We start from the raw sequence: 25,068 nt of genomic DNA, 5'->3' as shown, positions 1-25,068 counted from the left end.
GCGGGGGGGGCAGCCCGCGCCCTCGCGGCGGCCCGGCCCCGCGGCCGCGCTGCCCGAGGGGCCTGGCAGCCCGGGCCGCAGCCGCGCGGGGGAGGGGCCCGCGCTCACTGCACTGCGGAGACCTCCCCGCCCCCCGCGCCGGCCCCTCCCCCGCCCGCCCCCCCGCGCGGGCCCGACGCAAACAGATCCTTGGCTGGCGCAGAGCGAGGCGGGCTGAGGCCCCGCTCCGGAGCCCCAGCGCGGCGGCGGCCCGCGCCGGGCGGGGCCCCTGCGCCGAGCCCGCTGATTGGGTGCCGGGGCCGCCGCTCCCCTCCGCCCCCTCCGCCTCTCCCCCGCCTTCTCCCCGAGCTAGACGGTCACGTGCCGGCTGAGGGCAAAGCCACCTCCGGTCGGCGGCGGCTGCAGCTACTAGTGAGAGACGCGGCGCGGGAGCGGCGGCGGCCGGCCAGGGGCTCTCCGCGCCGCGCGGCTCCCGTCGTTAGGGGTCGCCCTGGGCAGGGGGCGAGACGCGCCCGCGTGGGTGTGCGTGGGTGTGCGCGCGCGGAGGCGGCCCGGGGCTGTGGGAGCGGGTCACGCTCGGAGCCCGCGCGCCGCGCCGCCGGAGGAGGGGCCGGAGAGCCGCCGAGGCCCGGCCGGGATGGAGGACGCGGCGCCGGCGATGTGACCGCCCCCGCCCCCCTGCCCGGCCCGGCCCCGGCCGGAGGGACCCCGCAGCGGTGGCGGCAGCCGAGGAGACGGAGCCCGTGCGGGAGGAGGCGGCCGCTGTGACCGGGCATGGTGGTCCGGGGCCGAGCGAAAGGTGAGCCGCCCCCCGGCCGGGCACGCGGGCGGGACCCCGGGCCGCGGCGCCGCTTGCCCCCCCGCCCCCCCCGCCCGGGGGCCGCGCCGTGGGGGAGGGGAGGGAGCCGGGCTCCCCCGGGCCGCGGGTTATGTAACGCCTGACCTCCCCTCCCCCCCGCGCCCCGCCTCGCCTCACCTGCGGGCCGGGCCGCCCCTCCCCCAGGCCCGGGGCCCCGCGCCCCGCGCCCCGCAGACACGACGTGACGGCGCCACGCCGCCCAGGCCGCCGCGCCCGAGCCCCCCCCCCCCCCCCCGGCGCGGCCTGGCGCGGCCCGGGCAGAACCCCGGCGCCTTCCGGGCTCCTCCGCGGGCCCGTGCCCACAAACGCGGACGAGCCGCCCCCGTGCAGTGCCCCGTCATGCGGCGGAGGGTGGCAGCGAGGAGGCGGCACCGCGCTGCGCCCTCCCGGCCTCGCCGCACACCCGGCCTCGGGCCTCAGCCGGGCTTACTGCGGCTCTCCTGCCTCCCCTAGGCAGCAAAATGCCAGGTCCCCGGCAGTGGCGGGGCTCATTGCTGCCATTTGGACCCTCAGCCCAGCGCAGCGCCTGGCACACGGTAGATCTTCTCTGAATACCCGAACTGAATTGAGCCCAGAAGAACACTTGATCAGAATTCTGCAGTGATCGGTACCGGCCTTGGCCTTCTTTCTCTCCGATGCCAGTTTCCGTCGCGTAGGCCGATAGATAATACCTTTTTTTTAATTACTCTTTCCGTAGAGAAGAGGTTGCTTGTAGATACAGATAGGCACATTCTTGAATCCTTTTAATGCAGCATTATAATTTTTGTGTAAATTACATAACTTTGATTAAAAGCTCATCTGCAATCCTTTGCGGCGGTAGGTTTGCCTTCAATTCAGAACCTTCTTCTCTGATGTGTACTCATTTCACCTTTTAGTGTTCTGGTTTCCAACCTTGGCATTGTGGTATCCTGGGTTATTTTCAGATCATTCACTTGTTCCCTAATCTTATTTCCTTACCAGCCAGTGTTGATGATTGTTGTCCCACCTCCTTAATAGACTATGAAGGAAAAATGATATAAAATGAAGGAGATTTGAAAAAGAAATATCCTGAAAAGGTTTTATTGGTACTATATACTTTCCTTTAATGGGTTAGGAGGTAATGATTAGACTGGGAAGAGACCTGTAAAAAAAAGCATCTATTTTCAGAACTCTCCTATTACAGATGGCTAAAATTCCTTCCCTCCCCTTCTAAGACTATTTCATCTATTCTGTATTTTGTCTCCTTCATTAGAATGTAAGCTTTTTGCAGGCAGGTGCTTAAGAAATGCTGTTTTTAAAAACAATCTTACCCAATTTCATGCAAAGATAGTTTTCAGCATTCAAGAAATGCATTCCTGATAGATTATTGCAAATATGGTCTAACTGATGCTACTAGGAATCTTCCTCAGATGCTGTTTTTTGAATTTCCTTACCTTAACTAAAAAAAAACAAACAAACCTCCTGCAGTCCTCTTACATATAGGGTAAAATTTGTTTTCTTTAACTTGATATTTAAGGTCTTTGAAATGTTGTTTCATTTCTGTTGCTTTAATTATCCCCCCATTAGCCCTCCTATATCTTGACCTAACACTAGATAAGGTGGTAAAATGAATGTGAAGCTAGGAGACTCTGGATTTCCCTCTTGTCCTTGGTTACTTGATGTTATCGAGTAAGCAAAGAGTGCCTCCCTTGTGCTTAACTCTCTTCAGTCCAGGGCTTTCTCCTTTCTAAACTACCCTCATCACAGATACTTAGCTTTAGGTGTTGTACTAAATAGATCTTTCTGATTTTGGAATATATTAGACTTTGACTCATAAAGCAGCATTTGAACATCAGTTATGTATAAAGTACTGTTAGACACTTTGCAGCATGGTGCAAAGAATAGAAAAAAATAGTCTAGCAACCAAGAATACCCGAGTTCAGTTCCCAGCCCTGGGCAAGCCACTTGAGTTCTCAGGGCCCTAGACATTACTTTAACTACTTAGAGAAGATGCCAACCTGCATTAGTAGTTTCCTTATTAAGTAGTTCTTCTAAATCAGTGAAATAACGGATTCAATCCCTCTCCTATATGTAAATAGGATACTTTAGAGAAAGGCTTTCTGAGAATAAGTCCTCTCGTGGTCTAAGTGTTGACTGGACATGGAGACTTAGGTTTTATAAAGTCTTTAAATTTGTTTTTAACTACTATTATGATCTAATTAGGAGGAAAAAATGTTGTTAGAAATAATAATTAACATAAAGTGCATACTTTTCCACATTGTATATGCAATGAAATTAAATATTGTACATCATTTCCCCTTTCCATTTTTCCCTTTTTTTCTTTTTCAGATAATTAGAAATATAGCAAACCCCCCCCCCCCCATGTCTATTTAGACTCTCTAATGACCTCTGTGAAAATAGGGATCAGAAGGAGCACATTTATCATTTCGCCTTGTAAGACTTGGTCTTTTTTTAGGTCTTTCCATTGTTCATTTGTGGTTACCATTTTGTGTTTCACTTCACTCCAGTGGTGGAATTTCACAATTTCTACATAGCTCTATTTGTCAGGTAGTTTTAGAAATCCTCTGTTTCATTAAAGAATCCCTTCCCGCCCCCCCCATACAGGATTATACTCAGTCTTATAAGTTATTTTTGGCCATAAGCCTATGTATGTGTGTGTGTATATATATATACACACACACATATATATATATATCTTTTGTATTTTGGAATATCATATTTCAAGCTTTCTGCTCCTTTGTTGTGATGGCTGCTTAATCATTTGTAATCCTGACTATGACTCCTTGAAGCTTGAATTCTTTCTCTTTGTTAACAGTGCTTTTTTCCTTTGACCTGGAAGCTCTATTTTAGCTTTGATAGTCCTGGAAGTTTTCAATTTGATGTTTCTTTGAGCAAGTCATTAGTGAATTCTTTCTTTTTCCTCTTTGCTCTGTGACTTTAAGAGATACAAGCAGTTTTATTGGAAGATTTATTTATTTTCTTATCAATTATTACTATTAGAGATTTCATAGTTTCTCCTATTCTCAGTCTTTTGACTTTGTTTTAATATTTCTTGTTGTTAGATGGAGTTTTTAGTTTCTATTTGGTTCATTCTAATTTTCCAGAAATTTGTTGCTTAGGCAAAGTTTTATGACCTTTGGTTCATTGTAATTTTCTAGAAATTTGTCACTTAGGCAAAGTTTTATGACCTTTGTGTCAAGTTGTTAATGCTCTTTCCAATTGATTTTACATAGCTCTCATTTCTATTTCAATGTTTTCTGCTAGTGAATTCATTACATTTATCAAACATTTTAACCTTTTTATTTTTTTGACTTTTGCTTTGTCTCTAGTTGATTTGTGCCCAAGCTGTTTTTCTTTGAACTGTTGTTTGCATCTGTGTTGTCAAGTACTATGCAAAATTCTGGGAGTTCAAAGTGAACTTTGACAATTTTAGAAAGCAAAACAGTATCTGTTCTCAAGAAGCTTACGTTCTAATTGGAGGAGATAATATATATGGGAGGTTCTGCTGTAGAGCAGCCGGTAGTCCTTAGCTAAGATTCAGCTGAATGGGCTGAGTGCCAGGTTCTAGTGGTTTGGAGAACTTCATGATATCAATGATATAATTGTTATTGTGAATTTTTACACTTTGATTGAAATTATAACTATTTGGAGTTATGTTAGTAGTTATGTACCTGAGACATTTATGTCATTTATAAAAAAAAGTCTAGCTTTTCTAGTTATCAGTTAAAGACCACATAGATGTCCTGGAAATCATTAGATACTTTTTTTTAATTTTTATTTTATATTTTTCAAGGCAATGGGGTTAAGTGGCTTGCCCAAGGCCACATGGCTAGGTCATTATTAAGTGTCTGAGGTCGGATTTGAACCCAGGTATTCCTGACTCCAAGGCCGGTGCTCTATTTATTCACTGCACCACCTAGCCACCCCCATTAGGTGTCAAGTATGTACATTGAAGAGTAAAATGCAAAAAACACTTAACTATAGCATCTTCTAATAAGTATCAACATCTCACTGCATGCTAGATCTTTGGAACAAATCGTCTAGGAAATATTTTAAAATGGGGTGATTTTGTGGAGAAGTAGGAAAACAATTTCCTGAAAAACCATTTTGGTTTTACATAATTTTTGTGTGTATTCATCAGTGTTAAGGTTTTTGGGGAAAAGTAAAGAGATTTGTTGTTATGGTAAACCAGAATATAATGATCATATTGTATTTTTTTAAGATCTCAGAATCGGATGGCTCAGAAGCCATTTTAGTCTTTATTTATATTTGAACCAGTACCTAATAATTAACCATCTAACCTTTGCTTGAAAACTTAACAATTTTTGGATTAATTTACCTATTCATCTTCTGTTCTTATTTCTTTCATATGGAGCTAAGCTAAGTCTATTTTTACTCTACTGTGTAACTGTCTCAAAACACTTGGAAATCATCTATCATAACAGATCTTACTATCTGCCTTTCCAACACCTTGTAAATATTCATTTGATGAATCCTCGTGGCATTCATGTCCTCAAAGTTCTTTTCTGTTCTGAACACTTCCTTGTAGAGACTCTCCAGCTTATCAGAGTGTTTACTTAAAATGTGCTACCTAGAGCTGAATAGGATATGGGGGTGAATAATCATGCATTCTTTAATTTATTCTTAGGAATATTTTGTTTTGGGGCAGCTAGGTGGTGCAGTGGTTAGAACGTTGACCCAGGAATCAGGAGGACCTGAGTTCAAATGCTGCCTTAGATGCTTAATAATTACCTAGCTATGGGGCAGCTAGGTGGAGAAATGGATAGAGCACCGGCCCTGGAGTGGGGAGGACCTGAGTTCAAATGTGACCTCAGACACTTTAAAATAATTGCCTAGCTGTGTGACCTTGGGCGAGTCACTTAATCCCATTACCTTGAAAAAAAATTTTAAATACAATGCTAAGAATATTTTGTTTTTTTCTGATTATTCTATTACACCTAATGAACTTTCAATCTACTACCCTCAGATCTTTTTTAAAACTGATTATTGCCCAGTTACGTCTCCCCCATCTTCTGCTTATGAAACAAGTCCTGTTTTAAACCCAAATAACTTTAAATATCTCTATTCAAATTATTCCTTTTTTAGATCTAGCTCAACTTTATAGCATGTTAGATCTTTTTGGATCATGATTCTGTTATCCATCTTGTTAGCTTTGCATCATCTGCAAATTTGGTCAGAATTCCATTTTTGCCTTTATCCAAGGGATTAATTAAATTTTTTTTAGGTTTTTTTTTTCAAGGCAATGGGGTTAAGTGGCTTGCCCAAGGCCACACAGCTAGGTAATTATTAAGTGTCTGAGGCCGAATTTGAACTCAGGTACTCCTGACTCCAGGGCCAGTGCTCTATCCACTGTGCCACCTAGCTGCCCTGGATTAATTAAATATTAAGCAGCATTGGACTGTGTATAGATCTTTGGATGCCAGAAATTTCTAAGTTGATATTGAACCATTAATGACTTCTTTAGATCAGGTCATTCAACTATTTGTGAATTTACTTAACCCTGCTAACTGTCTAGCTCATATTTACATAAGCAAGAATACTTAAAAATCTTGGCTATTAAATGAGACACTTTAAAAATTTTTTGCTATTGTGTATTATAGCTTGGAAATTCAGGATCTACTACATTGTATGGCTAGTATAATTGATTGCCATTTTGATTGTTTTGATGGTTAGAAGTATGGGAGAGTCTGCTTATTTTACAAAGGTTGTTACAAATAGAATTAGAGCTTCCTTAACTCCTTTTCCTAGGAGAGGATAGACTTTTCTTGAATTCTCCAAGTCACTCTTGAGTTAAACTTCAATTAATTTTTTTAAAATCCTAAATTAATCTCTGACTGGGTTAACATGTTTGATATGGTTTATATTGGGAAGAAAAGTACTGTGAAACCCTGGTTCAACTTTAATAATATCAAGTTAGAAATAATTTTTGAAAGATTTTCTGAAATGTTTCCGGTTAGAGGATTTTCCATTTTCAAAGAAAGAGGCAGAATTATGTATCAACTCTTAACTTGGTTAGAGTTCCTCCTATATTTGGAAGTTTTCACAATGTCAGACTCTATTCTCTGCTTCCAAATTGATTAACTTTAGAATCTTGGAGTGAAAGGTTTATTTTATTCATGTAGCTAAAATTATCTACCTAATAAATTAGCCAACCAATGAATAAAATTCTTTCTTTTAAAGTGTTCCTTGAGTGGGTTTTCTTCTTTTAAAAGAAAAACTCTTACTCTTATTTTGAATAGGTACTTAAAATGTCATTTTGCAAGCCTGTAAACTTTGTGCCATAGAAAGAAGCTTTATTCTTTGCTCCCATTTTTTAAAATTCATTTATATATTCTGAATTTTACAATTTTAAGTATGAGAAATTTTGCTCCCATTTCTTGACAAAATCTTTTAAGAACTAGAATGATTCAGAAACTTGCTTCTGATAAGATGGATGATTTTTATGACTGTCAATATTTTTGCTCCAGAAGACACAGTAGGGCTTATTTTCAGGGGGTGTCTGGTGACAGGCAGTCATTCCTGTGGGAATCATTATTTGATCTAGTCTCTCTTCAAGGAAATTCTTTATGTCTTTAGCATAGTGAATGCTGGCTGAATCCCAGACTAGCAGACTCTTTGACCACCTAGCAAAACAAGTGGCAGCATTAAATCAACCCACTTCCTTTTAACTTCTTATCTGCACCAGGCTTTTTTGGTTTCAAGAACATAAATGCTTGAAACACGTTCAATCTTAGCTTTCTTGCTCTTAATGATGATTAGAGATGGGGCTTTTTTTCCATCCAGACATTATCAAAAGTAGGCACATTTTTTGTGCATTGTGTATGTACTCCTAGTGGTCATTGGCAAAAAGTTTACCTCTTGTCCAAAGGTGCCCACTTGGATATTTACAAATACTTAATTATAATGTATCTCATCATTATTTTAAAATTAATGTCAATAATATTGTGTTTTTATTTAATTGCATATAAACATTATCATTTTATAATTCAATACATCCATTATGTGTTGTAACAGATGTACTAAAAACATCTGTCTGATTATTTTAATTGGGGATAATTTGGGGGATAGGATTTATATTGCGAACATCCTGAAAAATCATACCAGGGTTTATTTTCCAAGTAGGTCTTATTTTCAGGGAAACACGGTTTCCTTTCTGAACTTTTCCCGTTTCCCCTTTATATGTCTTCCTTCAATAGAATGGAAGTTCCTTATTCCCCCCCCAACATATTGTTAGCAAGCCCTTAATCAATGGTCTAGCTTGTCCTATAAATATGCTTAATGCTTATGCAGATGTCTTTAACCTTTAGAGTCCAGTCTACTACCTTCAAGAGAAACAAAGAACAGACAAAATACAGGAAAACAAACTATAATAGATTAATAAAATTTCAAAACAACAAGTTCAAAAGAAACATTAAGTAAAATATTAGATCTGGCTAGCCTGTGGAAATTTCTGAATGTAAACATCAAATACACACACACACACATATATATAGAATCCTATTATACCTTTTCAAAAACTGAACTGGAAGTCAGTCATTCTCATTATTTATTAGTTTTGCAAAAACGGGACAATTCAAATCATTTTTTCTTAGTTTTTCATATGGTGGCCTTTTATAATACAGAAAAAAGAGTACAAATATAGATCAGGCACGTTCAAAAATCCCTAATGATTGAGATAATTGTTCAAGTATGTTATTAGATATAATTTCTTATTGCTGCTATATTGTTCAGTGAAACATTGCACATTTCTAAATTCTGTGAATAGAGGCCCCAAATGGCTCAGGGTGAATATAAAGCAATTGTTTCTGTTCTGGCCAGAAACCATGAGGGTCTTCCCTTCCTAAGATTGCTTTTTTGGGGCAGGACTAGGTAAAAGCGTTCCTTTTCTGTTCCTTTGCTTCAGACATTTCTAATACAGTCTTAAATACCTGAATGGGCATTGCCTCTGATTGAAATCTGTTCAAGACCTTTGATCAAAAAGGTCAAGGTCTTCACTGTATTCAGGGTCATCTCCAGCATCCTGGTCTATATCATCTATGGCCATTGAATGCAGATGGTTTTGGAGGAAAAAGTGAGGCTGGTGATTTTGCAATGCACTTCCTCACTTAAATCCAATTTACTTACATCTAATGTAAGTGATAACATCTCCCGGATGTTTGTATTATGGCATAAAGGCATGCAAACATATCATTACATAACTGGTATTTGTTTTATTATTTTGTAAAAATACCTCACATTTTAAAAAATTAATTATGAAATCAAACCTATCAAATAATATGAAAAAATGCTTTAAATCACTATTAGAGTAATGCAAATTAAAACAACTGATTCACATGAACTGATGTTAAGTGAAGTGAGCAGAACCATAAGAACATTGTACACATTAACAGAGACACTACACTATGTGATGATCAACTATGATAGACTTCTCTCAGCAGATCAAGGACAATTCTAAGACTTGTGATAGAAAATGTCATCCACATCCAGAGGAAAAAAATCATGGCATCTGAATGCAGACTAAATCATACCATTTTTTTTCACATTTTAAAACTTGTTTTGTTTTTCTTTTTCTCATGGTCTTTTCCCCTTTAGTGCTGATTCTTCTTTCACAACATGACTAATAGGGAAATATGATTGTACATATGTTATAACCTACATTAGATTACTCTTAAGGGGAGATAGAAAAATATAGAACTCAAAAGCTTACAAAAAAAGATGAATGTTGAAAACTATCTCTGCATGTAATAGAAAAAAAATAAAGTAGCGTTCAGAAAAAAAACTCCAACTTTGAGATACCACCTCATACCTATTGGTTAATTGGCTAACATGACAGAAAATAAAATAATGCTTCTCTTTTCTAATATTATTTATAGTTATTTTATTTTTTAACCTTCAAAATTTTTTTTAATTTAACTACCTTTTCCTAGACTCTCCCTCAGCCATTGAGAAAGCAAAAAATATGAAACATATACATGTGAAGTCATGCAAACAGTTTCATATTAGCTGTTGCAAAACACACAAAAAAGCTAAAAACATAAAGTGAAAAACAAAATGCTTCAATTTGCACAGATTCATCAGTTCTCTCTGAAAGTGAATAGGCTTTTTTATTTGGAATCATCCTTTGGAATTGTCTTAAATCATCTCATTGATCTGAGGTAGTTGGGTCATTCATAGTTGATCATTGAAGCTAGCTCCTTGTTTTTGTTCACTACATATATACATATATATTATATATATATATACCCCTCCCCCCAATGTTATTTTTGGGGAAATATGGTACTTAGTGCAGTTTGATGTGAAAATGTTAGGAACTATAGAAGCCTAGTTCCCAGCAAGCAAGAAGAAATGGTTGTGGTGTAAGGAGGGTAAGGATGATGACTGGAGTGTAGGCAGCATAAAGAGGAGATATGACATGGATACCTGGTTCCTGCCAAGTCCAGTGTATATTTATATTAAAAAAGGTTCCATCTGATATTTAGTAGCCATGACCCTGAACAAGTTAACTAACCACTCTGAGTTTTATCAGATCATCAGGTTATTGATATTTAGACCTAAAAGAATTTTGAAGGCTGTCACATTCAGCCCACTCATTTTATAAATAAATCCCATAAAGGTTAAATTACTTAGCATGTGTCTGAGGCAGGATTTTAATCCTTGTCTTATTAATTCCAAGTCTAGTGCTCTAGCCACAACATCAGAGCTGTCAAATACACAACTCCTGAATGTGACTTTCACACTCTCAGAAGTGTGACCTGAACAAAGATTAAAATATAATTGGAGAATATTTAGCAAAATAAAATGCGATTAAACTGATATATTTTTTTCTCAGTCAATATTTGCCTACTGAAATCCTTGTATATGGTCTACTGGCTCCCATTTCTTTTTGAATTTGACATCACTGCACTATACCATCCTGCCTTTTATCTCTTCAATGGATATAACATAATGCCTACCTCTTAGATTTGTTAAGAGGATCAGATGGAATCATATATGTAAAACATATATGTAGATCTTAAGTTGTTATAAATATTGACTTTTAATCATCTTAAATATATTACTCTTTAATATCATTAACTGCATTATGACAAACCAAATCAGTTTAATGGAAAATACTTTGACAGAATCATTTTCTCTTGTTATAGGTACTTAATTCTGTTAGTGCAGATAACAATTCTTTTCCTTCTGTACAATTCTTGTCTCCATCTTTTTGTAGTTTAGGATCTGATCAAATGCTTATGGCTTTCCTTTGGTTCTTTTAATACCTTATTGCTTTGTCAGTACAAAAATTTAACAAGACTATACATCTATTTTCTCTTACTTTTGCCAAGGGACCAATCTACTTTTTCTAGTTTTTATTCTGTCTTGTTTACAAATCTGCTTAAGCCAGCTGTATGTATATGTTTAAATACATATGATACACTTAAAGTTTAATCTGCCTTACTAACATTTCCTCCTTCATTTATTCAAGCCCTGGTGTTGTAGCATTTTTTTTTTGTAGCACATTTGTATCATATTTCAGAAATGTAAATACACTGAATATTTAACAGTAGGCTTTTGAAACTGGTTTGAGTTAGGCCCAATATCTCTAGCTTTAGCCCTGGTTTTAGGTCACCTGAAATTCTGATAAAGACTATTGTTCTAGCATTGCAGTTATAAGAGTTAAATGTTAGGAATTAAAGGATAAACTTGCGTTGCATTTTGAAATCATTGAAATCTCTGGAGTTTTCCAAATGTAATCTATTGTAATCTCTATTAAATGCTATGTCTAGGTGTCCATCGACAATGACCCATCCAAGCAAGATAAATATGATGATTCAGCCCACTGAGCTTCTTATCTAACTGCATGCCATAATCTTGGCAATATTCATTCTTCATCCAGGTTTTTTTTTAACTGAATTGAATGCCAGATATCTCTAGTAACTGTAAATCTCACTGAAGATATATTTTATTGGTCTAGGACTCACTGTATTGATTAAAATATCATCCACAAAACATAATGAATTGTTTTTTTTGGTAGGGAATCTTTTTTTCTATTTAGACCTTGGGTTTTAAAAAAAATTTTTGATTTTTACCCAATTGCATGAACAATTTTTTAACCTTCATTTTTACAATTGAGTTGCAGATTATTTTCCAATTTCTTTACTGTCTGTTATATATGTTTAGTTATGTAAAATAGTTCTATATTAGTCATGTAAAAAACAAATGAAAAATAGAGTAAATAGAATAGAGTAAAAAAAGTTTGCTTCAATCTGCATTCAGTTTCCATCAGTTATTTCTATGGAAGTGGATAGCATTTTTCATAAGTCCTTCAGAATTGCCTTGGATGGGGGGGCGGAGCCAAGATGGCAACAGGAGAAGATCCTCTGTTAGGTGCTCTCTCTTTCTAATATTTCAAAACTTATAAAATAAAGACTAACTAAATTTTTGAGAGACAGAACCCACAGAGGGATCCAGTGAGGCAATTCTCCAGCCCAAGGTAACCTGAAAAATAGTGGAAAAGCTCTGTTCTATGGGATTAGAGGGGTGGCTGCCAGAGTGAAGGAACTTCAGCTTCCTGGAGACAGCCCCAGGGCGCCTGGGAGCTGCAGCTCAGCAGTGGGGTCAATTTCCTGACCTACACCCTGGGGAACACTGGGCACCACTTGGAAGTTCAGCAGGGGGGCCCTTTGCCAGAGTGAGCACATGAAGCCCAGCCCTCAGTGCACTCAGTGAGCAATGTGGTTGCAGCAACCCAAATCCAGGACCCGGTAGCAAGTGGAGCTGGTAAGCAGGAGACCCCAGGCAGCCTAGGTAGGGGAGTGGAGAGAGACTTCCGAGGTCTGTCCTCTGTACCTGGAACAGGACTCTGGAGCTCTGATTGCAGTCTAGGCTCTCCCCCCCCCCCCCCCCCCCCGCAAGAAAATGGAAATTGGGCTCAGGCTATGACAGAGCTCAAAAAAGATTTTGAAAATCAAGTGAGGGAGATAGAAGAAAAATTGGGAAAGGAAATAAGAGATGCAGGAAAAACATGAAAAAAGTCAGCAGCTTAGTCAAGGAGATCCAAAAAATGCTGAAGAAAATAACATGTTAAAAACCAGCATAAATCAAATGGATAAAATAGTTCAAAAAGTTAAGAATGCTTTAAAAAGCAGAATTGGCCAGGATGGAAAAAGAAATAAGAAAGCTCTTTGAGGAAAACAAATCCTTCAGATGTAGAATGAGGGAAGCTGCTGACTTTATGAGAAATCAAGACACAATACTTCAAAACCAAAAGAAGAATTGCCTTGGATCTCCATTACTGAGAATAGCTAAGTCATTCACAGTTGATCCCTGTAGAGTATTTCTGTTACTGTGTTTGTTGTTCTTCTGATTTTGCTCACTTCATTTTATATCAGTGTAATAGATCTTGAATTCTTAAGCATTTTTTGTTTTATATACTCTATCAGTTGATCCCTTTTCACAGTGAAGTTTTTTTAAGACAAAATAAAATGTAGTATTGCAAAGGAAACTAATTAATTGAAATAAATTATCAAAAAAAAATTTAAACCTAGCTCACGGACTGAGGAACTTGGCCAAAATTTTATTGAAAAAAATAGATACCTTTTGTTGTGAGCTTCCTGTTATCCCTTTCTCTATCCCTCAGAGCCCTTTGACATCATTCCCCATTCTTGATTCTTTTACTCTAGACTTTGAAAAGGTCTAGATGACCACTCTTTTATAAGTATCTTTTATCTCCTATTCTGTCTTCTCTGTCAAATTTCCCTTACTGTCATCCTTTGTCTGTCTCTCTGTCTCTCTGTCTCTCTCTCTCTCTCATCTTTGAACTTTCCCTATTCCCTGTTTTCTTTCTTGCTGCCTTCTATTGCATTCAGTCTCCCCTTCTCTTAAAAACCTGTATTTGACCTTACCACACTTTTCTACTTACCTTCTATTTCACAGTCAAATTTAGGAAGTAGAATTGACCTCTCCTTATTTTCATTTCTTTCCTTCTCTCTCACTTTTCACACCTTTGATTATAAGATTACTTATAAATAACTCACCTATTATACCTATATTGGATAAATATTAATTATACATGTAAAAGGTCAAATTGCCCTATAAAAGACTTAGCTGACCTATGTTATTTTATAATACTCTGTTAAAACAGCATAATTTAATGTTAACATAATAAAACTTGAAATTAGATGATTTTAGAGATGTAGCTGTCCTCTGTCTTCAGAAAACAGCCTACTCAGAAATCAGTTTTTGAACATTCTTTGAGAGATAGGGATCCTCTCTCATTTTTGTCATTGAAATTTCCCTTTCTTCCAACACACATTGGTTTCCTATGTACTGTATTATGCTAGAGATAACAGAGTCAAGGGTTGCTCTGTTGCCTGTCCTAAATCTGTCATGGACATAGAGGAGTATTTTTAGAATGTCATCATTTTGTTCATTAAGAGAAAAATTCAAGACTTCTATTATAGTAAAATTGAAATTTATGGAAGGGAAGAATTGAGTATTAATACTTTAAAGTTTTATATATATATATATGTTTGCATACATTCATGTAGGCTAGAGATAGGAATGAGATTTAAGATTTCATTGGTTTAGGGAATTTCAATGAGGAAATTCCACTGGCAACTCAGATTGGCACTTTTTTTTTGGTAATTTATGATGATGATGATGTTTGTCTTTTTTTCTTGAAGACCACACATCAGGGAGGTGATTCCAAGACAAGTAATTGAATTAGATTTGAGTGAGGGGATGCTGTGCTAAATCACCAGCCTCACTTTCTCTTCTGGAGCAATCTGGGTCCAGTGGCCAAAAACTTAGAAATATATATAAGATATATGTTTAGTTTTATATAATATCAATATATTTTATCATTTAATAGCATAATTGTCCGAACTTCCTCTCTGGTATGAATGGAGGGCCAAAAAATTTAAGAAGATTTTCTAGATGCTAGGGATGCCATATCCCTATCCCTAGTGTTATGGAAGGGAAAACTGGAAAGGCATACTTTTTTTTTAAATTAAAGATTTTATTTATTTTGAGTTTTACAATTGCCCTCCAATCTTACTTCCCTCCCCCCACAGAAAGCAATTTCCAGTCTTTACATTGTTTCCATGTTGTACATTGATCCAAATTGAGTGTGATGAGAGAGAAATCATATCCTTTTTTTATTAAAGATATTATTTGAGTTTTACAATTCCCCCCCACTCTTAGTTCCCTCCCCCACCCCCCATGGAAAGCAATATTAGTCTTTAATTTGTTTCCAGGTTGCACATTGATCCAAATTGAGTGTGATGATCCTTAAGGAATAGATAACAAGATCAGACAATAAAATATCAGGTTTTTTCCCTAAATTAAAAGGAATAGTCCTTGAACTTTGTTCAAATTCCATGGGTCTTTCTCTGGATACAGATGCTATTCTCTATCACAGACAGCCCCAAATTGTCCCTGATTGTTGCACTGAAGGAATGAGCAAGTCCATCAAGGTTAATCATCACCCCCATGTTGCAGTTAGGGTATACAGTGTTTTTCTGGTTCTGCTCATCTCATTCAGCATCAGTTCATGCAAATCCCTCCAGGCTTCCCTGAATTCCCATCCCTCCTGGTTTCTAAATAGAACAGGTAGTGTGCCATGTCGTACATATACCACAGTTTGCTAAGCCATTCCCCAGTTGAAGGACATTTACTTGATTTCCAATTCTTTGCCACCACAAACAGGGCTATGAATATTTTTGTACAAGTGATGTTTTTACCCTTTTTTCATCATCTCTTCAGGGTATAGACCCAGTAGTGGTATTGCTGCATCAAAGGGTATGCACATTTTTATTGCCCTTTGGGCATAGTTCCAAATTTCTGTCCAGAAAAGTTGGATGAGTTCACAGCTCCAAGGGCATACTTTAAATGTATTGTATCACTTAGATATTAAATAATTTTTCTTTTAAAACTATCTATGCACCAACAGTACATTAATTTTCCAATTTCCCAACATCCCCTCCAACATTTGTCATTTTCCTTTACTATGATATTAATCAATTTGATAGTTGTGAGGTGGTACTTTAGAGTTGTTTTAACTTTCATTCCTCTAATCAATAGTGATACAGAGCATTTTTCCTTAGGAGTATAGAAAATATAGAATTCATCTGAAAACTGCTCACATCCTTTGATAAGCAGCCTGCCCTCTATATCTTAACTTGTACCAGACTGTTTTGATATCTAAGCCAATTTCTTTGACAATTTTTTACCCATTCTCTTGGTGTGTGTGTGTGTGTGTGTGTGTGTGTGTGTGTGTGTATTTAGTTTTTTCCAAGGTAATGGGGTTAAGTAGCTTGTCGAAGGCCACACAGCTTATGTAATTATTAAGTGTCTGAGGCCGAATTTGAACTCAGATACTCCTGACTTCAGGGCCGGTGCTCTATCCAATGTGCCACCTATCCACCCCTCTCTTGATATTCTTGATCTTTTGTTCTCTCAGATGAATTTTATTATTCTAGCTTTATAAAATAATTTTTGGTAGTTTTCTTGTGCACTTAATAAATAACTAATTTGGATAGAATTGTCATCTTTATTATATTGGCTCAATCTGCACATGAGTAATTGATAATTTTCCATTTGTTTAGATCTGAGTTTTAATTTTGGGGCAGTGTTTTGTTTGCATAGTTCCTGAGTTTGTCTTGGCAGTTAGACAGCATTTTATATTGTTTTTATTTTAAATGTAATTTCTCTTCCTAGCTCTTGCTGTAGAATTTTGTTGTTAATATGTAGAAATATTGTTGCTTGATTTGTGTGTATTTCTTTTATATCCTGGAACTTTGCTAAACTTTTTAATTGTTTCAAGAAGTTTTTTGGTTGATGCTCTAGGATTCTCCAGGTATACCATTATATCATCTATAAAAAGAGTGATAATTTTGTTTCCTTGTCTATTCTGATTTCTTCTATTTCTTCTCTTATTCCTAAAGCTAGCATCGCTAGTATGATAATGAATAACAGTGGTAATAATGGTTATCCTTACATCACTCTTGGTCGTATTGGGGAGGCTTCTAGCTTGTCCTGATTACAGATAATGCATGCTGATGGTTTTAAATAGATAACATCATTTTAAATAAAGTTCAATTTACTCTTATGCTTGCTGCTGTTTTTAATAGGAATGAGTTTGTATTTTGCCAAAAGCTTTTTCTGCATCTATTGAGATAATCATATGATTTCTGTGGATTTATTATTGATATGGTGAATTATGCTGATAGTTTTCTGACTTTTAAAGCAGCTCCGAGTTCCTGGTATAAAATCGTACTGGTCAGATTATATGATTATATGATTCTTAAGATATAGTGCTGTAATCTCCTTGCAAGTAGTTTATTTAAAACTTTTGTTTCAGTATTCATTAGGGGAAATTGGTCTACAGTTTTTTTCTTTCCTGTTTTTTTTTTACTGGCTTAGGTATTAGTACCAAATTTTAAAAAGGAATTTAGAAAGACTTCTTTGTCTATTTACAAGTAGTTAATTTAGTATTAGAATTAATTTGTTTTGAGTTTTTGGTAAAATTCACTTGTAAATTCATCCTGGGTTTTTTTTTTTTCTTAGAGATGTCATTGTTGGCTTGTTCAATTTCTTTTTCTAAGGTGGGGTTATTTTAGTATTAATTTTTGTAAATAATCTATTTCTCTTAGACTTTTGAATTTATTTTTTCATTTTTTATTTTTTTGCAAGGAAATGAGGTTAAGTGACTTTCCCTAGGTCACACAGCTAAGGTAATTATTAAGTGTCTGAGGTCTGATTTGAACTGAGTTCCTCCAGCCTCCAGGGTCAGTGCTTGTATCTACTGTGCCATCTGGGTGCCCCCAATTTTTGAATTTATTGACATAAACAGGTAAAATAGTTCCTAATAATTGCTTTAAGTTTCTTCTTCATTTATGATAAGTTCCCCTTTTCATTTTTTGATATTGGTAATTTGTTTTTTCTTTTTTTTAATCAAATTAATCAATGGTTTAATCCATTTTATTGTCTTGTTTCCCCCCTACACCCCAATTAAACCAGCCCCTAGTTTTATTTATTAGTATAATGGTTTTCTTAATTTTAGGGGTGGTACAAAGGAAAGAATGCTGGGCCTGAAGTCAGAGCTAACTGAGATACTTACTAGCTGTGTGACTTAGCAAGTCCCTTAACCCTTTTTGCCTCAGTTTTCTCATCTTTAAAATTACTGGAGAAGGAGATGGCATACCATTCCATTATCTATGCCAAAAAAACCCAGTTGGGGTTACAAAAAGTTGAACACAAGTGAAATGACTGAACAAAAATTGTTTACTTTCAAGATTATTAAACCCTCCTTTCATTTTCAAGATTTCAATTTGGTGTTTATTTTGGTATTTTAAATTTGTTCTTTTTCTATTTTTTCAGTTGCATGCCCAGTTTATTGATCTGCTAATTTCTCTATTTTATTAATGTAGACATTTAATGATATACTTCTAAGTACTACTTTGGCTACATCCCATAAATTTTGGTATGTTTTCTCATTGTTGTAATTGTCTTTAATGAAATTATTAATTACTTCTCTATTTGTTTTGACTTTAATTAAATTATCTAATTAATAATTATTTTTAATATTTTCACTAGCTTTTATCTGTGTAATATTTCTGCTTTTCTGAATTTAGTTGTGGAAATGTTTATGCCCTAATAGATGGTTAGTTTTTGTGTAGGTAAAGCCTACTGCTGAGAAAAAGTATGATCCTTTCTATTACCATTCAGTTTTTACCAGGAGACTTCTTTCTTATTTATCTTTTGATTAGGTTTATGTAATTCTGAAAGGGGAAGTTGAGGTTCTCCACTATTATGGATTTACTGTCTATTTCCTGCCTTCATTTCAATTTTTCCTTTAAGAATTTGGGATTAGGGGTGGCTAGATGGTACAGTAGATAGAACACCGGCCCTAAAGTCAGGAGTACCTGAGCTCAAATCTTGGCCTCAGACACTTAATAATTACCTAGCTGTGTGGTCTTGGGCAAGCCACTTAACCCCATTTGCCTTGCAAAAAACAACCCCCCCCCCCCCAAAAAAAATAAATAAAAATAAAAGAATTTGAGATTAGCTAGATGGTGCAGTGGATAGAGCACTGGCCCTGGATTTAGGAGGACCTGAGTTTAAACCCAGCTTCAAGACACTTAATAAATGTGTCTTGTTTCAGGTGTGTTTCTTTAAGCCATATTATTGGATTCTGGTTTTTAATCTACTCTGCTATCTGCTTCTGTTTTATGGGTGAATTCATGCCATTCAAATTCACAGTTATGATTACTAACTGTATTTCCCTCCATTTTTATTTTATTTTTCCTGGTTTCTCTCTTGTTCCCTTCCTCCCTTCCCCCCTTTACTGTGCTTCAAGTCTGTTTTCCTTCTGATCACTGCTCTTCCTTATTTTTTTTGCTTCTGATCCCATTCTGCCCTTTTTCTATCACACCTCCCTCCTCTTTTCTTCCTCTTCTACTATTTCCCAGTAGAGTAAGAGTGATTTCTGTACTCAATTGAGTATATGATGTTCCCTTTTTGGGCCAATTGAGGTTCAAAACATTGTTGGCCAACACCCCCACATTTTCCCTGCCAATGTAAAAGCTCTTCCTTTCATATCTTTTTTTTATGGAAGATAATTTATCCTATTTTATCTTTCTTCCTCCCAGTGCAACTTTCTTAATTTTTTTCTTTTTTTAAATTTATTTTATATTATTACAATAATCTTGTTGTGAGAGTAATCATAAATCCCCCTCGCCTCCAAAAAGATGAGAAACCTCAAGAATTGTGAGAGAGAGAAAAAAAAATGGTACTACAGTCTGTGTTTAGATTCCAGTGGCTCTGTCTCTGGGATGACTGGCCTTCTTTATCATAAGTCCACCAAAGAAGTTGCTTCAGTATTTTTCCCCACAGTTGCTATCACTAACTGTATTTCCCTCCACTCTATTTCTCTCCACTCTCATTTATTCTATTCTCTCTCTCTCTCTCTCTCTCTCTCTCTCTCTCTCTCTCTCTCTCTTTCTCTCTCTCCCTCCCTCCCTCCCTCCCTCTCCTTTCACCCTGTCCCTGCTTCAGAAGTGTGTTGTATCTGAATACCCTCTACCACAATCTTCCCTCTCTTCTATCACTTAATCCCCCCCTTCCCTCCCCCCATTCCCCCTTATCCCATCCCCCCTTATCCCATCCCTTTCTTCTCATTTTTCTCTAGGGTAAGATAGATTTCTATACCTTATTAAGTGTGTATGTCATTTCCTCTCTGAGCCATTTCTGATGAGAATGAAAGCTCACTCATTCTCTCTTGCCTTCCCCTGTGTTCCACTTCATTTGTAAAAGCTTCCTCTCAACTCCTATGTGAAATATCTTAGCTCCTTCTTCCTCTCCTTTCCCTTCCTCCCATACTTTCCTTTATCACCCATTGACTCCATCTTTTTACTATATTATACCATTATATTCAGCTCATTCCTGTGCCTTATCTATATATCCTCTTTCTAACTGCTCTTATGCATGAGAAAGTTCATATGAGTTATTAATATCTTCTTCCCCTGCAGGAATGCACACAGTTCAACATCATTAAGTTCCTCATAATTAGTCCTTCTCGTCCATCCCCTCTATGGTTCACCTGAGTCCTTGGAATCAAACTTTCTCTTCAGCTGTTTTTTTCAAAAGGAAAGTTTGAAAGTTCTATATGTCATTGAAAGTCCATCTTTTCCCCTGAAAGAGGATGTTCAGTTTTGCTGGGTAGTTCATTCTTGGTTGTAAACCAAGGTCTTTTGCCTTCCAGAATATCATATTCCAAGCCCTGAAAGCCCTTACTATAGATGCAGCCAGATCCTGTGTAATCTTGACTATAGAGCCACCATGGTTTAATTGCTTGTTTCTGGCAGCTTTTAGTATTTTCTCTTTGACTTGGGAGTTCTGGAGTTTGGCTGTTATATTCATAGAAGTTTTTTGTTTGGGGTCTTTCAGGAGGTGATCGGTGAATCCCCTCAATTTCTATTTTACCCTGTTTCTAGGATTTCAGGGCAATTTTGCTGTATTATTTCTTGAAAAATGAAGTCAAGTCTCTTTTCCTGGGTGTGACTTTCAGGTAGCCAAATAATTTTTAAATTACCTCTTTTGGATCTGTTTTCAAGGTTATTTTTCCAGTGAGATTCTTAATTTTTTTTTTTGGTACAGTTCCATTTCTTCCTGGGTTCTCGCAGTCAACCGTTTTTAGTTCCATTCTGTATTTGAAGGAGCTTTTTTGTTCAGAGATTTTTTATCTCCTCTTCCAATTGGTCAGTTCTGGTTTTTAAGGCATTCTTTTCCTCATTTGCCTTTTCTGTTGTTTTTTCCATTTGGCCTAAACTGTTTTTTTTATATATTATTTTCTTCAGTATTTTTTTTTTTGTATTTCTTAACCAAATTGCTGGCTTGGTTTTCATGATTTATCTGCATCACTCTCATTTCTCCCAGTTTTTCCTTTACCTCCCTTATTTGCTTTTCAAAGTTTTTTTGAGCTTATCCTTAGCCTGAGCCCATTTTCTATTTCTCTTGAGAGTTTTTGGATACAGAAGCTTCGATTTTTGTCATCATCTGAGTATGTATTTTGGTTCTCCATGGGACCAAGTAATTTTCTATGGTCAGATTCTTCTTTTTCTGTTATTTGCTCATTTTCTCAGCCTATGACTGATCTACTGCACTTTGAAGGCTTTGGAGTTTTGGGACAATCCACAGGGATCTTAATTCCTCCAGGGTCTTATGAGAGGCTCTGACTGCTCTCTTGCATGTGTTCAGCCCCTCCCCTCTGCCCTGGAACTGTGGTAGTGTGGAAGCCCAAACTCCAACCTGGATTGTAGTGTGGGCAAACAGCCAAGTCCTGCATCAGAGAGAGAGGAGAGATTTGTGCAGTCTCTCTCCCGACCCACCTATGAACTGAGAGCTCTGGACATGCTGGGTGGCTCTGCCAACTCCCCCTGCAGGTTCTCACCCCAGGGCTGCTCTGAAGCTGGAGCTCTACTCCACACTCTGGTGCAGCAGAGTTCTCTCATCACCCCTTCCAGCTGTTCCCAATGATTAAACCGCCCCCTCTTCCATGGACCCAGGCTTTTTTCAAGTGGAACAGACCTGTCCTGAAGATCTTCTAAGTTGTCTTGAAATGGGAAATTATATCACTGTCTTTCTGTGGGTTTTACAAAACCCTCTGGATTTTGGTTAGAGACATAATTTGACAGCTTTTGGAGTTTTTTGGGGGAATGAGTTTCTGGAAGTTCTGCCTTCATGCAGCCATCTTGGCTCTGTCCCCCTCTTTGTTCCCTTTTTTTAAATATCATCTAATTATAGTCAAATCACACACCCATACCCCCCCTCTAACTATGCATATACCTTCTAACTGTTTTAATAATAATAACATTCTTAGGAATTATAAATATCATTTTTCCCTAGTAGGAATTTTAAATAGTTTAGCCTCATTGTATCTCTTATGTTTTATTTTTCATGTTTACCTGTTTTACTTTTGAGTCATATTTGAAAATCAAATTTTTTCTTCAGTTCTGGTCTTCTATTCGTTAGGAAAATTATAGGCTCTATTCACTAAATAATTGTTATGGATGAATGAGGAAAATCCTTCATTTGTAAGGAAAGAAGTCCTATATTTGGACTACTGAGGTAGTAGATGTATAGCCTCAGTTTCTCAGAATTGGAAAAGAGCCCAGAGGCCATCTAGTCTAGCCAAATCCTAAGCAGGAATATCTTTATATTTAATACAAATTCATCTAGTTTTTATTTGTAGACATCTATTAAGATGTTTCCTACCTTCCCCTTTCCAAGAAGCAGCCCCTTTGACTTTTGGATGCCTCTAATTTGGAAGTTAGTAATTTACTTATCATTTTAGTAAATCCAAATGCTCTTATTTGCAACTTTCTTTGCTCCAGAAGAAGTGTTATTGTACTGTGACACATAATATATCTTGCAAAACTTTTTCTTCTTTCCCTCTTAAGTTTTTTTTTTAAGTTAAATAGTCCTATTGCCTTCAGTCGATTTTCAAGTTTGTGACCTAATCTTGATGCCTTTTGCCATCCTGGTCATCTTGCCTAGATGTTCTCTAGCTTATCAATATCCTTCCAGAGATGGAGCACCCCTTACTGAACAACTACCCCAGATTTGGTCTGACCAAAATATGATTATGTAATCTTTGATTTTTTTCAATAACCAGTCCTGCTTCCATGGGCCCAGAACTTTACCTTGAGGAGGGAGTCCCTAGAACAAAGGTGCTCACTTTGACCTGTGTACTCCTGACTCTTGAGACTTTTACATCAGCTTCTCCTGGCATGGTACTTTCTCCATTCCATTTCTTTGTTGCCTTCCCCTATTAGAAGGTCAGGTCTGCTCTTCTCTTTGCTGGTGTTTGTATTCTCTGTGTTTAGGATATAGCGTGGCCCAGAGCAAGTGTTTAGTGAATGCTCTCTATCTAATCTATCAACCTATTATGCCAGTTACTATGCTCATTACCTGGCATGCAAATAGAAACAAAAAGAAAAGTGTTAGATAAATAAAGACAAACAGGAAAGAATCCCTGCCCTCAAGAAAGGAGAGAGAGAAGACCAAGAAACATAGAAATTGTTAGTATAAAGGCTAAGGAAAGATTTTTGAGAGGAAAAAAACTTGAAGGGGCATCAGGAAAGTTTCCTTTGAGGTGCATTTTGAAGGAAGTGCAAGGTTTTCTAAGGGATAGAAGTGGAAAAATATGTGCATTTCAGGAGAGAGGGGAGATTAAGTATTGGGCATAAAGAATGTTAAGAAGGCCAGTCTGATTAAACCATAGAACAGGAAAGGGGAGTGAGTGATAAGAGAATGAGATTACATTAGTAGATAAAAAGTCAAACAGCTTTAAATATCTCTGATAATTCCTCAGTGGTTACATTTACCTATTCTTTTAATACCCTGGGGTAGTTCTTTTGGGTTTGTTAATTTGAGTTAATCAAACACATCTAGATTGGATATTAACTTTCTGCAAGCCATTTATAATGTGTACCATAGGTTGTCAACTCACCTTTTCTTCTAATCCCCATCTGACATGTTTTATATGATACAGCAAAATTTTCGCAAGTTATTAATATCAAAGCAGCATTTCTCCAGAACCCTTTCTCTCTAGGGATTCTTCACTAACTTGGGAACTATGATTTGTTTTTGTTTTTTTTTTTAAATTTTAATGATTTCAGTATGATTGGCTTCCTTTGTAATTGTTCTTATTTTAGGCATCTCAAACTTTCCTCTGAAGTGGGACAAGAGTACCTTTAGATTTTACCAAACTGTGCAAAGGATTATGACAAAAAAAATATTAAAAGCACCTACTGTGGGGCAGCTAGGTGTCATAGTGGATAGAGCACTGGTCCTGGAGTAAGAAGGACCTGAGTTCAAATTCATATCAGACATTTAATAATTACCTAGATGTGTGATCTTGGGCAAGTCACTTAACTATTGCTTTGCAACTCCCCCCCCCCCCCCAAAAGCACCAGTTGTAGACAGTCTGCCTAAATAACTTCAGGAATTATGCCATTGGCATCATTGTTCATTGGTTTATTTTTAGTGTGGATTATTTTTTGGGGGGTGCTGGCTTTGAAGTGATGCGTCTTTCATTGGAGAGCATAGGATAGGTATGGTATGTAGGAAACCTTGTTTCTCAGATTTAGGAAGTGAAATGCTTAAACCTTATATTATCTGAGAATCACTGTTCCAGGTAATAGAATTTTCATTCTTGGGAATCTAACTACTATTATCTAAAATAGGGCTGTCCAACCTTACTTTTAAAAGTTTTTATGGAAACAATAGACAATATATTTTGATTCACCATTTTAATGAGAGCTCTGTGTAGCTCTGCTTCATTTACTAAAGCCTTTAGTAAACCCACAGGGGGCCTGTGGGCCTCCCTGATCTAAAATGTTGAGTTTTAGAAAATTTTCTGGTTAAGAACAAACTGGATTATCTTAGCCCAAGAATTGGTAGTATTTTATAGTGGCATATCAAACATTTACTCTCTCTAGGGTAGTTGGCAGAAGATTCTTGAAGAAGCAGCATCTGCTGTTCTTTTCAATTTAAAAAAATACGTTTTTAAAAATTACTATTACTACGTACTCCCCCCTACACACATACCACACCTATTGAATTCTTCCTTGTAACAAAGGAAAATAGTTAAATTAGTCGAGGAATGAATATGATGAAGGGCTATCATGCTGTAAAAAGTAAGAAATAGATGATTTCAGTAA

At 37.7% G+C, this 25,068-nt stretch overlaps 1 protein-coding gene across 2 annotated transcripts in view; it reads left to right on the top strand.

The window, feature by feature from the left end:
• Positions 1–399: 399 nt before the first annotated feature.
• REV1 (REV1 DNA directed polymerase) overlaps positions 400–25,068 on the top strand; it is a 102,995-nt gene continuing 78,326 nt past the window's right edge. For both annotated transcript variants that reach the window (XM_074213778.1, XM_074213777.1), the window contains exon 1: positions 400–799. The gene's annotated coding sequence lies outside the window, so the exon portion shown is untranslated. The remainder of the gene's footprint in view (positions 800–25,068) is intronic.

The sequence above is a fragment of the Macrotis lagotis genome, chromosome 1 (assembly GCF_037893015.1).
Source record: "Macrotis lagotis isolate mMagLag1 chromosome 1, bilby.v1.9.chrom.fasta, whole genome shotgun sequence".
NCBI classification, from domain to species: Eukaryota; Metazoa; Chordata; class Mammalia; order Peramelemorphia; family Peramelidae; genus Macrotis; species Macrotis lagotis.
Note: the sequence above shows the minus strand (reverse complement) of the source record. Positions and strands in the feature narration are given on the sequence as shown.